This window comes from Silene latifolia, chromosome 3 (assembly GCF_048544455.1).
Source record: "Silene latifolia isolate original U9 population chromosome 3, ASM4854445v1, whole genome shotgun sequence".
NCBI lineage: Eukaryota > Viridiplantae > Streptophyta > Magnoliopsida > Caryophyllales > Caryophyllaceae > Silene > Silene latifolia.
This window is the reverse complement of record NC_133528.1, coordinates 76,324,179-76,336,259: the sequence shown is the minus strand read 5'-3', so window position 1 is coordinate 76,336,259 and position 12,081 is coordinate 76,324,179. Positions and strand designations below refer to the sequence as shown.

At 38.1% G+C, this 12,081-nt stretch overlaps 1 non-coding gene across 1 annotated transcript; it reads right to left on the bottom strand.

The window, feature by feature from the left end:
* Positions 1-335: 335 nt before the first annotated feature.
* LOC141650321 (small nucleolar RNA R71) lies at positions 336-442 on the bottom strand. The gene has a single exon (XR_012546362.1). It is a non-coding gene; the product is annotated as a small nucleolar RNA R71 (small nucleolar RNA).
* Between the last annotated feature and the right edge of the window lie 11,639 nt (positions 443-12,081).

The following is a 12,081-nucleotide window of genomic DNA, read 5'->3' as shown; positions in this document are numbered from 1 at the left end:
CGAATCTATATAAGGGATTCAAATTACCGGGAGCGGATATAAAATTCGAACCGAAGCCTTCTTACATCAACTTGTTTGAGAGGAACCAATTCGGGGGAGCGACAAATGAAGATGCAGCCAAGCATATGGAGATATTTATTGATTATTGCTGCTCTATACCCCCACTGACTGGTGTGACCCTGGACCAGGTAAAGGAGACTATGTTTATATTCTCACTCCATGATGCTGCAAGGGAGTCGTACAGAGACCTGGATCGAGCTGGAAATGGGATCACTGACTGGAATTCTCTGGCTTTAGCATTCTATAAGAAGTATTTCTCTGCCTCGAAGACTAATGCCATTAGAGCTCAGATCACGAGCTTTAAACAGGGTCCTGATGAGAACTTTCATGAGGCGTGGGTCCGTTTCAAAAAGCTAGTGCGAACCATTCCGCATCATGGGTTCGAGAAATGGAGCTTATGCAATCAATTTTATAACGGGCTTTATGACGATCAGAGGGCTATCCTGATGCGGCAGCTAGCGGCAGATTCCAGGAGAATATGGGGGAAACTAAGGGGTGGAAAATCATTGATGACTTGGCCACCCATAAAGCTGAGTATGGAAATTCCAGGGGAAATCAAAGGAGAGCTGCTGAATCCCCTTCTGTAGCTGCATTAGAGGCTCTTACGGCGAGATTTGATAAGTACGAGTTGGGAGGAGCTTCAAAAGGAGGGATTTATCATGTGAATGCTGTTTCAGACGGTCCTTTCGTCTGCAAGAGATGTGGAGCTGAGGGACATGTTTCAGATCATTGTCCTAATCCCTATGAGTCTTGTGCTGCTTTTCAACATTATAGGCAGACAAACACGTATTTTGAGCCAAATGTCCATCCAAACTTGAGGTGGAGTAGCCAGAATGTTAAAAATCCAACCCCACCTCCACAGCAGCAGCAGCAGCAAAGTTATGTTCCCCCTCATAAGCAGCAGCAGCCGTACCATAAGCCTCCATATGTCCCTCAACAGCAGCAGCAGATTCAAAATTCCGATCTTACCGAGTTGAAGAATTTGTTGCTGAAAGAATCCCAAGCTAGAGAGGCCGGGATAAAGATGTTGGAGAGCCAAATTGCTTAATTGGCAAGCAAGAGTATAACTCGAGCTCCGGGACATTTACCGACGCAGACAGATCAAAAGGAGACCCTTAATGCCATTACTTTGAGGAGTGGGTCTACCCTTGATGGGCCCGCTATGGTCGAGGACATTGCTGAAAAAGATGAGGCGGAACCGAGTGAGAAGAAGGCTGGAACGAACAGTGGAAAGAAAAAGACGATTACCAGGTATGTGAGTCGATCGACTGACATACCCAGTCGATCGACCAGTCCGCGAGACACAGTAGCTTCTGGTCCTGTAGAAGTCAGTCGATCGACTGACCAACCTGGTCGATCGACTGACCACGCTGCTGATACTGCACCCTTTCGTCCTCCAATGCCTAACAACTTGAGGGACCACTTATTTCGGGGAACGACGACTCCGACAATATTGAGGGAAGACCCAAATACTGATGGGTCAGTTTCGGTTCCTAAGTATGACCCGATGTCGATTAATGGTTCATTTTTTAGACGGTCTGAGGAAGGTTCAAGCTTTAACACGGAGAAAGTGGTGGATTTTCAGCCTAAATCCACCGACGCCGGCATGAGAGATTTAGAGGAGAGGGCCAAGTTACTTCTTACAGCCCCTTATCCAGAGAGATTAGTGCTGCCGAAGGAACAGGTATCGTTTAATAAATTTGAAAATGTTATTCGTAGCTTAAACGTACAAGTTCCTTTTCTTGAATTAGTTAATCAAGTGCCTGCTTACATGAAATTTATGAAGCAACTTTTGTCTAAAAAGAAGTCACTTGAAACTGTGCATACTGTCGCACTAACTGAGGAGTCGTGTTCTTATCTGACCCACACTGCACCTCATAAGCTAGAAGACCCAGGTAGCTTTTCCGTTCCTTGCAATATTGGTACCTTATCAATTGAGAAGACATTATGTGACCTAGGAGCTAGCATTAGCGTTATGCCTTTGAGTCTAGCTATAAAATTGAAATTGACTAGGTTTGCAGTTACTAGCTTGACAGTACAGATGGCTGATCGTTCTGCGGTTCAACCTATAGAAGTCTTAGAGGACATTCCTGTGCAAATAGGAAAGTTTTTCTTCCTTGTTGACTTCGTTGTACTAGATATGCCCGAGGATGCCCACATTCCTATCATATTGGGTAGACCATTTCTGCATACTGCTGGTGCAGTTATAGATGTTGGTTCAGGGACTTTGACCTTCAAAGTAGGGAAGCACTCCATTGTCTTTGCCCAGACAGTTAAGAAGAAGGATCCTATGTGGCCAGTCACTTGTAATACGGTTTCTGAAAAGAAATCCTATTTTGTGCTTCCTGATATGCCTGTCTCTATTCCTATTCCTGTTGTAACCCCTCCGCCCCAGATTGGGAGCAAATTGGAAGAAGATTCGTCTATTTCAGATATTGCAGGAGCTGGTTTGGGGAAGGAAGAGCCGCATGTTGCTCCAGCTGTGAAGGAGCCAATCGTTTCAAGAGGCGGCTTAGGATGTCTTAGCTATGGCACTGATGAGGAGCCTGATGATGAGCCAGTCAAAGTGACGGAGTCCGATTTTTATTCTGATGAGCCGGATGAGGTCATTGATTGGGAAGATGTCCAACATGTTGATCCATTGAGTTCTGCGGATGTTGTAATTGCTAGGAGTGCAGCTGATAAGATGAGCACTGTGGAGGCTACTTCTTGTAGCCAGAAGCCGAGCAAGTGGACCATTCCGTGGCCATTCTTGATCAACTATTAGTTGATAAAATGCTCTCTCAAAAACATTCATTTTATTGTTTTGTTAGACTATTTATTGTTTTGGTGTGCGCGAAACTTCGCATTTTAATAAGATTGTTTAGGATTTTAAGACCTTTAGACTATTACTTTGGATTTTGCGCAATTTTGGGCGCGTTATTGTGTGTATTTGCAGGTTTATAGACCTTGATAACTCAATTTATTGAGCTAGCTTGAAGAAATCAGAACTTACAGCAGGTTTTCCAGTCGATCGGTTGGCCAGTATGGTCGATCGACCGAGTTGCGATTTCCAGGAGTTTCTGTTCCTGTTCGTCCTAGTCGATCGACTGGGTGATGTGGTCGATCGACCAGCCAACGCTGCTGTACCTGTTCTCGATCATTCCCCTGCTGTGTTTGATCGATTTGCGGAATCGAGGGAGTTTATTCTCCACTTTATTTTCCGATTAATTTCTGATTTCTTCCGTTTTCTCATTTTTACACATAATGTTGCGTTTTAATAATTGTTTTTCTCGGTTTTATGCGCGATACTTTTGTTTGTCTTTTCAGGTACTTATTGGTAGCACTGTTGGCTACTGAAACCTCCTAACTCGCGCTGGTTTGGGGAGGTTTCCTTTTGCTGTGCTTAAAGTCTTGTGAGTTTCCGAGTCTTTACTTCATGTCTTATTTTAGTTTATTTTATCGCAAAATCCCATTTCCTTTTGCTTCTTTATACATGATTTTGCACAATGGGGACATTGTGTGATTTTGTTTGGGGAAGGGTTTTGCGTCGCATTTGCATATGTTTTATTGCATTTCTGTTTCACGTTTAATTATTCGATAAAATTGAAAAATTTCAAAAATTTCAAAAAATGCACGTTTATTTTAGCATATAGCTCGAGTCGGAACGGTAGTATTTCAAGGATGATATTGCATTTGCATCTGTTTATGCCTAAGCCTTGCTAATTGACATGTTATTAGTAGAATCATATAAGCATAGTCTACGAGTTTTCGTTAATTTCTTGCTGAACTTGAGACTTGACTTAGATTTTTGGCAAACTACTTATATATTCTGAGGTTTAGAGCCTATAACTGGTGTCATTCATGACCAGTTTATCTAGATTGTGAGTAGTTACTCCTTATGAGACATGTTACATTAATTTGCATAAATATGAACTTAATCTGCTTAATACCTGTATGCATTCGGTTTGCGGTTTGCTGACACATGTGGAAGAGGTTTCCTTTATTCATTTTGCCCATAAGCTTCACATAACCAAATTTTGCCCTTTTTTCCCATAAGTTATATACTATATTTAAGCCTACCCTATTCAAGCTAGTAGTATTAGTTTTTGGGAACGTGTTTATTACGATTTGGTTATATGCTCTTTATTGAGATGTTGGTGAAATGGAGGAAGGAAAGAAAGAAAGAAAAAAATAGAATTGAAAAAGAAAAAAAAAGAGAAGAAAAATGATTCGAAAAGAAAGAAAAAGAGAATGTTGTACTGTAGAGGGTGGTCGATCGACTGGCCATTTTGGTCGATCGACTGCATCCCGAGAAAAAGAAAGTTCGAAAAAATCACATGTTGCAATTATTATGATTTGGTGATTTCCACTCCCATTTTATCATTTATATTCTTTGGGGAGTTACATCTATTGGAGATTGTGAGTTTAGTGCTTGATCATTGGCACCGTTTTATTGATTAATCTTGAGCAAGAAGTTGGATGTTGTCATATGGTTCTGTTTAGGTACTAGCTTGATTACCTATACCTCCACATTCCCATAATTATTTTGCCTCTTCTTACCCATTACCTCACATATCCATATTTACCTCGGCATGTGTCATGGTCATTTGTTTGGTTGGAATGCATATGTACGGTTGTAGAGATTATTTTCATATTAGATTGCAGGCATGTTCTTATAGGTCGTAGTTAGGTGAGAGTCTCTACAATATGAATTCTTTCTATCTTTTACATTACTCACCCGTATTCATTGTGTGATTTGAGCGACCCGTGAGAGTCCAATTTGATAAGTCTCTATAGTTGACGGTTCAGCAGTTTTTAACGACTTCATAACTCGTTTGCATGATTCATATTGCTAATTGATTGTTAGTTCTAGCATTAAACTGGTTTAGGCTTTATGGTTGCATTTCGCTCTGAGATTGAACTCGTTCCATTAGGTTTTAGGATCGAGTCTAGTTCTTGCTTGGGGACAAGCAAGGGTTTCGTTTGGGGAAGTTTGATGCGTGTCATTTATATGATGTTCTACACCCTATTTTACACGCATTTCAGAGCTCATTTATGTAGTTTATGCTACGATTTGCCCCATTTCGTCTACTTTCGTATTTTTATGTAATATTGCAGATTTATGCAGAAATGAGTAGAAATCGAGCTAAATCCGTCCCCGAGTACCTTGCATTGCATTTGACGTGATGTATTTACTCAAGGAACGAGCTTGGTGCGCATTTCGAGGCCTGAAAGATAATTTTATGAAGAATTAGAAGCGGACTATCAGCTAAAGCAGTCGATCTACTAACCTCTATGGTCGATCGACCAGAGCACGAGTTCCAGAGGGTACTGTTCAGTGCAGACAGTCGATCGACCGGTTCCATTGGTCGATCGACCAAGCCGCTAATCTGACGCAAATAAAAAGATCGAGAATTAAGAAGCCCATTGTATATTAGGTTAAGGAATAAGTGTTACGTAAATTCCTATATAACGTAACCTAGGTTATTCAGAATAATCATCTAGTTTTTATCAAGCTTTAATTCAGTTTTATCACGAAGTTCCACATATACATTAGTTTAGGTTACTTCCGTTAAAAAAGTTTCGTTTCGCATTCGGTTTTGATCTTTCTTCTGCAAATCCTCTACACGGTATTCATCTGTTTAAATATTCAGTTTGTTTGCTTTCATTCGTAGTATAGAATTGCTAGATTAGTCTCCCGAACCCGAAATTATCGCTTTATGTTATTCGTTTGTTTAATTATTTCAAGCATGAATTCAGTAGTTTTATTCGTAAATTTTATTGTTGTTTTCATCATAGTCATGAGTAGCTAAATACCTTGTGGTAGGATGTAGGGGACCTGTAGAAGTAGGCGGCGTAGAATAGTACGACCTAAATCGCGCCATGGTCGATCGACTAGGTTCCCTGGTCGATCGACTGGCCATGTGAGTTCAGCTTCGTTTTAATTAATTTAACTGCTATGTTTGACGAATCGAGTGCACGCGACTAATTGAATGCCTAGGAATTGACCGACCCAATAACGATCGAAAGATAGGGAAGGAAATTAGCCTGCCTAATTAAGACGACTAAATTAATAAGATCGAGAGATGAGTTAATTTAGCCTTTTAGTCACTTTTCAGGACGAAAGTTAGTATTAGTGATATTAGGGACCTGTAGCGAGATCGAAAGATGCTACCTGTGAGAATGGACCGAGAGGACTTCTTATTTTCCCGTCTCACGTGTTTGTTTTAGACCTACCTAGTATACTGCCGCCGAAACTATAGTGAACCGACCATCTTAGCACTCTTTTAATACTTGATTTCTTCCGTTTATTTAGTTTACTGTCTTTTATTGCCTTTAGCTTTAGACCAAATCAACTCAAACCCCCGCTTAATTGTTAGCTTAGACTGAAATTAGATAACTAATAATTGCATCTGCCTCTCTGTGGTTCGACCCTGCTACCGCTATCTATTGTTATAGTTGGATTTATAAATATTATTTTTGATACCTTACGACGGGTATCATAAAGCTTGTGAAGCTAGTTCCTCCAAGCCCAAGTACAGTGCCTCCTCCGGGGACAAGTGCCACTATTGTTGGGGTGTTGGGCATTGGAAGAGAAACTGTTCAAAATACCTTGGCGACATCAAAGCTGGAAGGATTATTCCAGTAGGTATATAACTATCCCTATCTTTTATGTTTCGATCTCAACTTTGGTATGATGATACAAGTTGTGATGATTACCCTTTTTATTTTAAATAGGGCATCCTAGCAAGGACAAAGGCAAGGAAAAGAAAGCTTAGAGGATCATGAGGGAAGATATAGGTAGCCGACCGTGGTGATGGATCTATGGAAGCTTGGCTTCAATTTGCTTTGTCTTGAATTTTCATGTTGAACTTTGAAATTTTAGAACTATTTTGATTTCCTTGTGTGACTTGGAAATTTGTTTGTATCCTTTAAACACGGGTTGTATTTTGGATATTGGTGACTTGGTTTGCAACCCAAGTCACTTGCTTTATTGTATCGTTTGTTCTAAAATTTATCTTCATACATTACTTGCATCGTGAAACATAAGATTATCGACTTAAATTGATCAAGTAGACAAATATGATGATTGGATCATTATAAGTCCATAAGCTATGAATTTGAATCTCCTTATGCCATTGTTACTTAAAGTAACAACTTACTTAAGTAAGATCAATTATAAAGTTGTGATGAGCTATTGAACTCATAAAGTAGGGAATTTACGAAACAATACGGACACATTATTCTAAACGGATGGTCAACCAGGAGATACCTAGAATAGAGAGTCTATTAAACAGATGACATGGATAAGACTCGCATATCACATGAATCAAGCTGCCATGATAGGGATGGCCTTTTGAAAGCTAATGCATAGTCTAGATAAACTCCTAATACTCCACTATATATATGTTTGTAACTCACAAAGCTATCTCTCAAGAAGATAGATGTATTTCTGAGAGATAGAGTGGGAGTAGATTGGATCGTCACAAACATCTCTTATAGTTGAAGTGATTACTTTGTGAAAGTAATGGAACTATAGAGTGGGAGTATAGTTGAACTATAATCTATAAAGATAAAGTGGGAGCATAGTTCAGTGGGAGTTTATCGCACGTCTTATTGGTTAAGATATTTCTTTGTGAAAGTGATAGTATTATGACCTTGTTACATACGAGCCATAACATTACAATCCGAAAATTGTTACTCAAGAGTAGATTTACTTTAAAGCGAGGGTCTCTTTAAAGGTAGATAGAGCTTTAGAGTACTCAAATGCATAAGATGGACATAAAGATGTTGATCAAGATAAATTATGTTAGGAATCGCCACATTTTATTTTGATGAAGGATGGCAAATGATATTAAAAATTCGCTTTTCTAAAATGGGAATTTAGAGAAGGATGTGTTTGGAACACAAAACCTTAGATAAATATCTAAGAATCCTAACATCTTATGCGTAGCTTTCTTAAGTGATCCTAGAATGGTCTTAAGCAAAGCATTAAAGGATTATACTTTTCGTTCATGTGATAATAGTGAATGGTTTCATTCACATGATTGAAGAATCATGATTATAAATGAAGTTAAGTGGGGGCTAGAATTGTTTCTCCATGTCTTATATGTTGATAACATATTACTTATTGAGAATAATGTACCAATGCTCTCTTCTGTGAAAGAGTGATTGGAGACTTGGAAAAGGGTTCAAAGTATTCTAGATTTTTGAATCTATGAGATAGAATATTGGCATAGAGTTGAGAGTCTTATGAGGATAAGATCTTTCGTATATGTTTAACATCAACAAGGTTGAATGAGTTATTCATGTTGATGGAAGTGGAATCACTATGATGGAGTCATAGTCGTTCACTGAACCTATTAAGTTGTTGATTACATGAAATCGATTGCTAATGTTTCCACCATTAGAATGATCATGTATGCCAACAGATGTACATGCCATGATGTGATATATGCCTAGGGCATGATAAGTCAATAACAAGATAATTCCCATTATATGGCTTGTGAGAGCCTTAGAGAACATCCTTGAGATTCTTGAGAAGAATTAAGGATTCGTTCATATGTTTGGATGATAAACTAAGTTATGTGTTGAAGGGTTGCACAAACTTTAGTTTCCAAACCAAAAAGGATTTGTTGAAATCCTAGGATGTCTTATTGACTTAGGAGTAAGAGACTAGAAAAGTGTTTTAGTTTCGTGCATCGCGAATTCTACAAAAGGAATCTAAGTAAATTGTGATAAAATGGTCAACGTAGGGATTAAGGGTGAATCCCTCTACAAATGAATTTATCACAAGTTATGCGATAATAGTGGGAGCATGTTTCAAGTTAAAGAGTCCGAGTCTAGCAAGAAGACTAGACAAATACTTAGAGATAAATTCAAGTTATTAGAAATAACATTGAATAGAAGGAAATAGCAATTGACAAAGTTGGAATACATGGATATAGGGTATATCCACTTACCAAGCTTTTATTGCATCTCGACTAGTGTAAAAAGTACACTAAAGATTATAAGATTTGAAGTAGTAATAGTGTATTAACTATTCATATGTGATAATCGCATTTATCGTTTGAGTTTTATTAAACTCATCCATTACTTTGTTAAATCCAAATGGGTTGTAGAGACAAATTGAACCCCATTAAAGTGAACTGGATTGACATGGTATTCGCTCCTAGTTACTTATATGAGGTGACGTCTCGAAGTGACTAGAGTGTGATGCGATTGATGGCAAGTTCAAGTGCCATAGAGTCATATGGGATGACTAGTCGATCACATAGGCAGACTGTATGGGACACTCTGTCGGGCACTGACCGCTTATAGAGTTCTGGTAATTCATAAAGCCTGGTCGTGGCAAGAGCTACTATAGTATTCTTATGAGTCAATTCTTTTGACAAGAGACTATTCGCCCAAGTTGGCACAAATTTCTAATTGGCTTTGAGTTATGCTCTACGACTGTCGTAAATTAGGTCAAATGGGTATATTTTGGGTTATGATGAACTGTGGCTGAACAAAGGGGATAATGCGATAGGAATTTTCCACCCCTTATCAGGGTTGTTTGAAATCTCAAGGACACTCGAGGAGTAGTGAACTGGAAATGTGTGGCCACGCTCGGAAGGTATCTACGGTAGATAATTCCGGTCAGACAATTACACTCCAGATCGAGAAAACCACTCAAGATATGATCAAGTGCAAGTACGACCTGTGAGACACCTTACATTGAGTGGGAGATTGTAATAGGACAAGAGAATCTGTGACGCACACTTGTCTCAGACAAGTGGGAGATTGTTGGAAAATGTGTCCTCAACAATAGTGCGATCACATGTTTAAATCTCATATTAAGAATACGTAAGGGATGATTCATTATATAGTTAACTGATCATCATTAATCGGTAATGATTGGCTAACTAGATTTTGACATTACTGTCGTACGACGGTGGTGGTCAGTTGATCCCTTAAGGTCACACCTAAAGGACAACTCCCTTAATTGATAAATTGATTAATTGTACGACGATACAAGTTGATCAATTCCTTAAAATTGAACAATTCACTTGTGAGAGAGAATATTGATATTTTATTGTAATGGGATTAAATAAGATTTATTTTAGTAATAAAAATGCTTTATTACAAAAATTGTTTATTGTTTGTGAAACAATTAAGATAAGAATGAATGGTTAATTATAATTTCAAGATGTTGTGAATTATAATTATATGACCCATTTTATTTATGTGATCAAGTATCACTAGTCAATTTGTTGTATGTAATTTAATTAATTTATAAAATGATATTTATGTGATAAATATGCATTAAATTAATTAATAACATGTAACATATTACATGTGACATATTGTGTGACAAATGACAAATTGACAAAATAAAATGGTAGTCCATTTTATGAGATATGGACCGAAATATGGAGGGAGTAGTAATAAATTGTGGTTGTTTTATTTTATTTGATAAAATAGCTAATCATGCCTACACTATAACTCTTACACACCTACTCTTACATCTCTTACACAACCTATTACCTTGTGAAGAGAAAAAGCATAAAGAAAGATGCCATCCTTGGCATTTTATGCATGCTCCAACCGTTCCTCCCTCCTCTTATTAAGAGAATTTTGTTCTCTAATCATCATTCTTACACAACACATGCAAAAGCTTGCTCCATATTCTCCCACTTCTTTCTAAACAAGTTTTAGTATACAATAAATTGTTCATCAATTCTAATATCAAAACATGGTTACTAGTGTAGTAATAATAACCATATTAGAATACATTTTAAGGTTACTAGTGTATTAATCTAGTTAATTAGTATACTAGTTTAAGGGATAAGTCTTGGGTGCAATCTAAGGAGGATCTATACTTTGGAATTTTTAGAGGATCATCCAACATATTAAGCTCAAGAACAAATAAGGAAGGTGACCTTATTTGTGCCCATATTTTCGGACCATATATACAATGTAAGGGACATTGTTTTTCCTCTTAAATCTCTTATTTTGTTATGCATGCACTAGATCTAAAGAACAAATAATTAAGAAGTTAATTAGTTCACTATTAGAGGAGTCTAATATGAGGTATATGAACCTAACAAGAGCATCAGAACACAAGAGGAGGCCTTTGAGCAAACAGACAACATCTAAAGGTAGAAATTCCTGATTTTTCTGGTAGTCTTAACCCTGATGACTTACTATAATGGATTAGGGACATTGAAAAGATATTTGAGTTTAAAGACTATAATGATGCTAAGGCTTGTAAGGTTGTTGTGTTGAAATTAAAAGGGCATGCCTCATTGTGGTATGATAACCTTAAACTCAAAGATTAAGGGAAGGAAATGAACCTGTTAAATCTTAGTCCAAACTTAAGAAGAAATTATTGGATAAGTTTGTCACCAAAGACTACACTCAGGATTTGTTCATTAAGTTGTCTAAACTTAGGCAGCATGAGAGACCCCTTGAAACTTATTTAAGGGAATTTGAGCAATTAACTTTGCAATGTGAGATTAATGAGAAACCTGAGCAAAGAATTGCTAGGTTCTTAGAAGAGCTTGATAAAAACATTGCTGCTAAGGTTAGGATGCAACCACTATGGTCATATGATGATAGAGTTAACCTAGAACTCAGAGTTGAAAAAATGGGAAAATCTAAGCCTGCTGCACCCAAACCAAAACCTGTTTATAGACCCTACACTGGTGTGAAGATTGTTAAGACACCCAAGCCAGTGTCCCAAACAGGAGGAGAGAAGGGGAAGGCACCCATGTTCCCTAAGTCTAACCCACCTTTGACCAAGGAGAAGATTAAGTGCTTCCAATGCCAAGGGTATGGTCATTTCAGGAAGGTCTGTCCTTCCAAGAGAGCATTAACATTAATGGAAGTAGAGGAGTGGGAAAAAGAGGGTTCATTTGAATATGAGCAAGAGGATCCTGTGATTGAGGAGACAACCCTCGAGGAGGAACTTACCCAGGACATGGTCATGGCTCAACCTGATACAGGCCATAGTCTGGTTTTATGGATGGTAATGCACTCTTAACAGACACCTTTGGA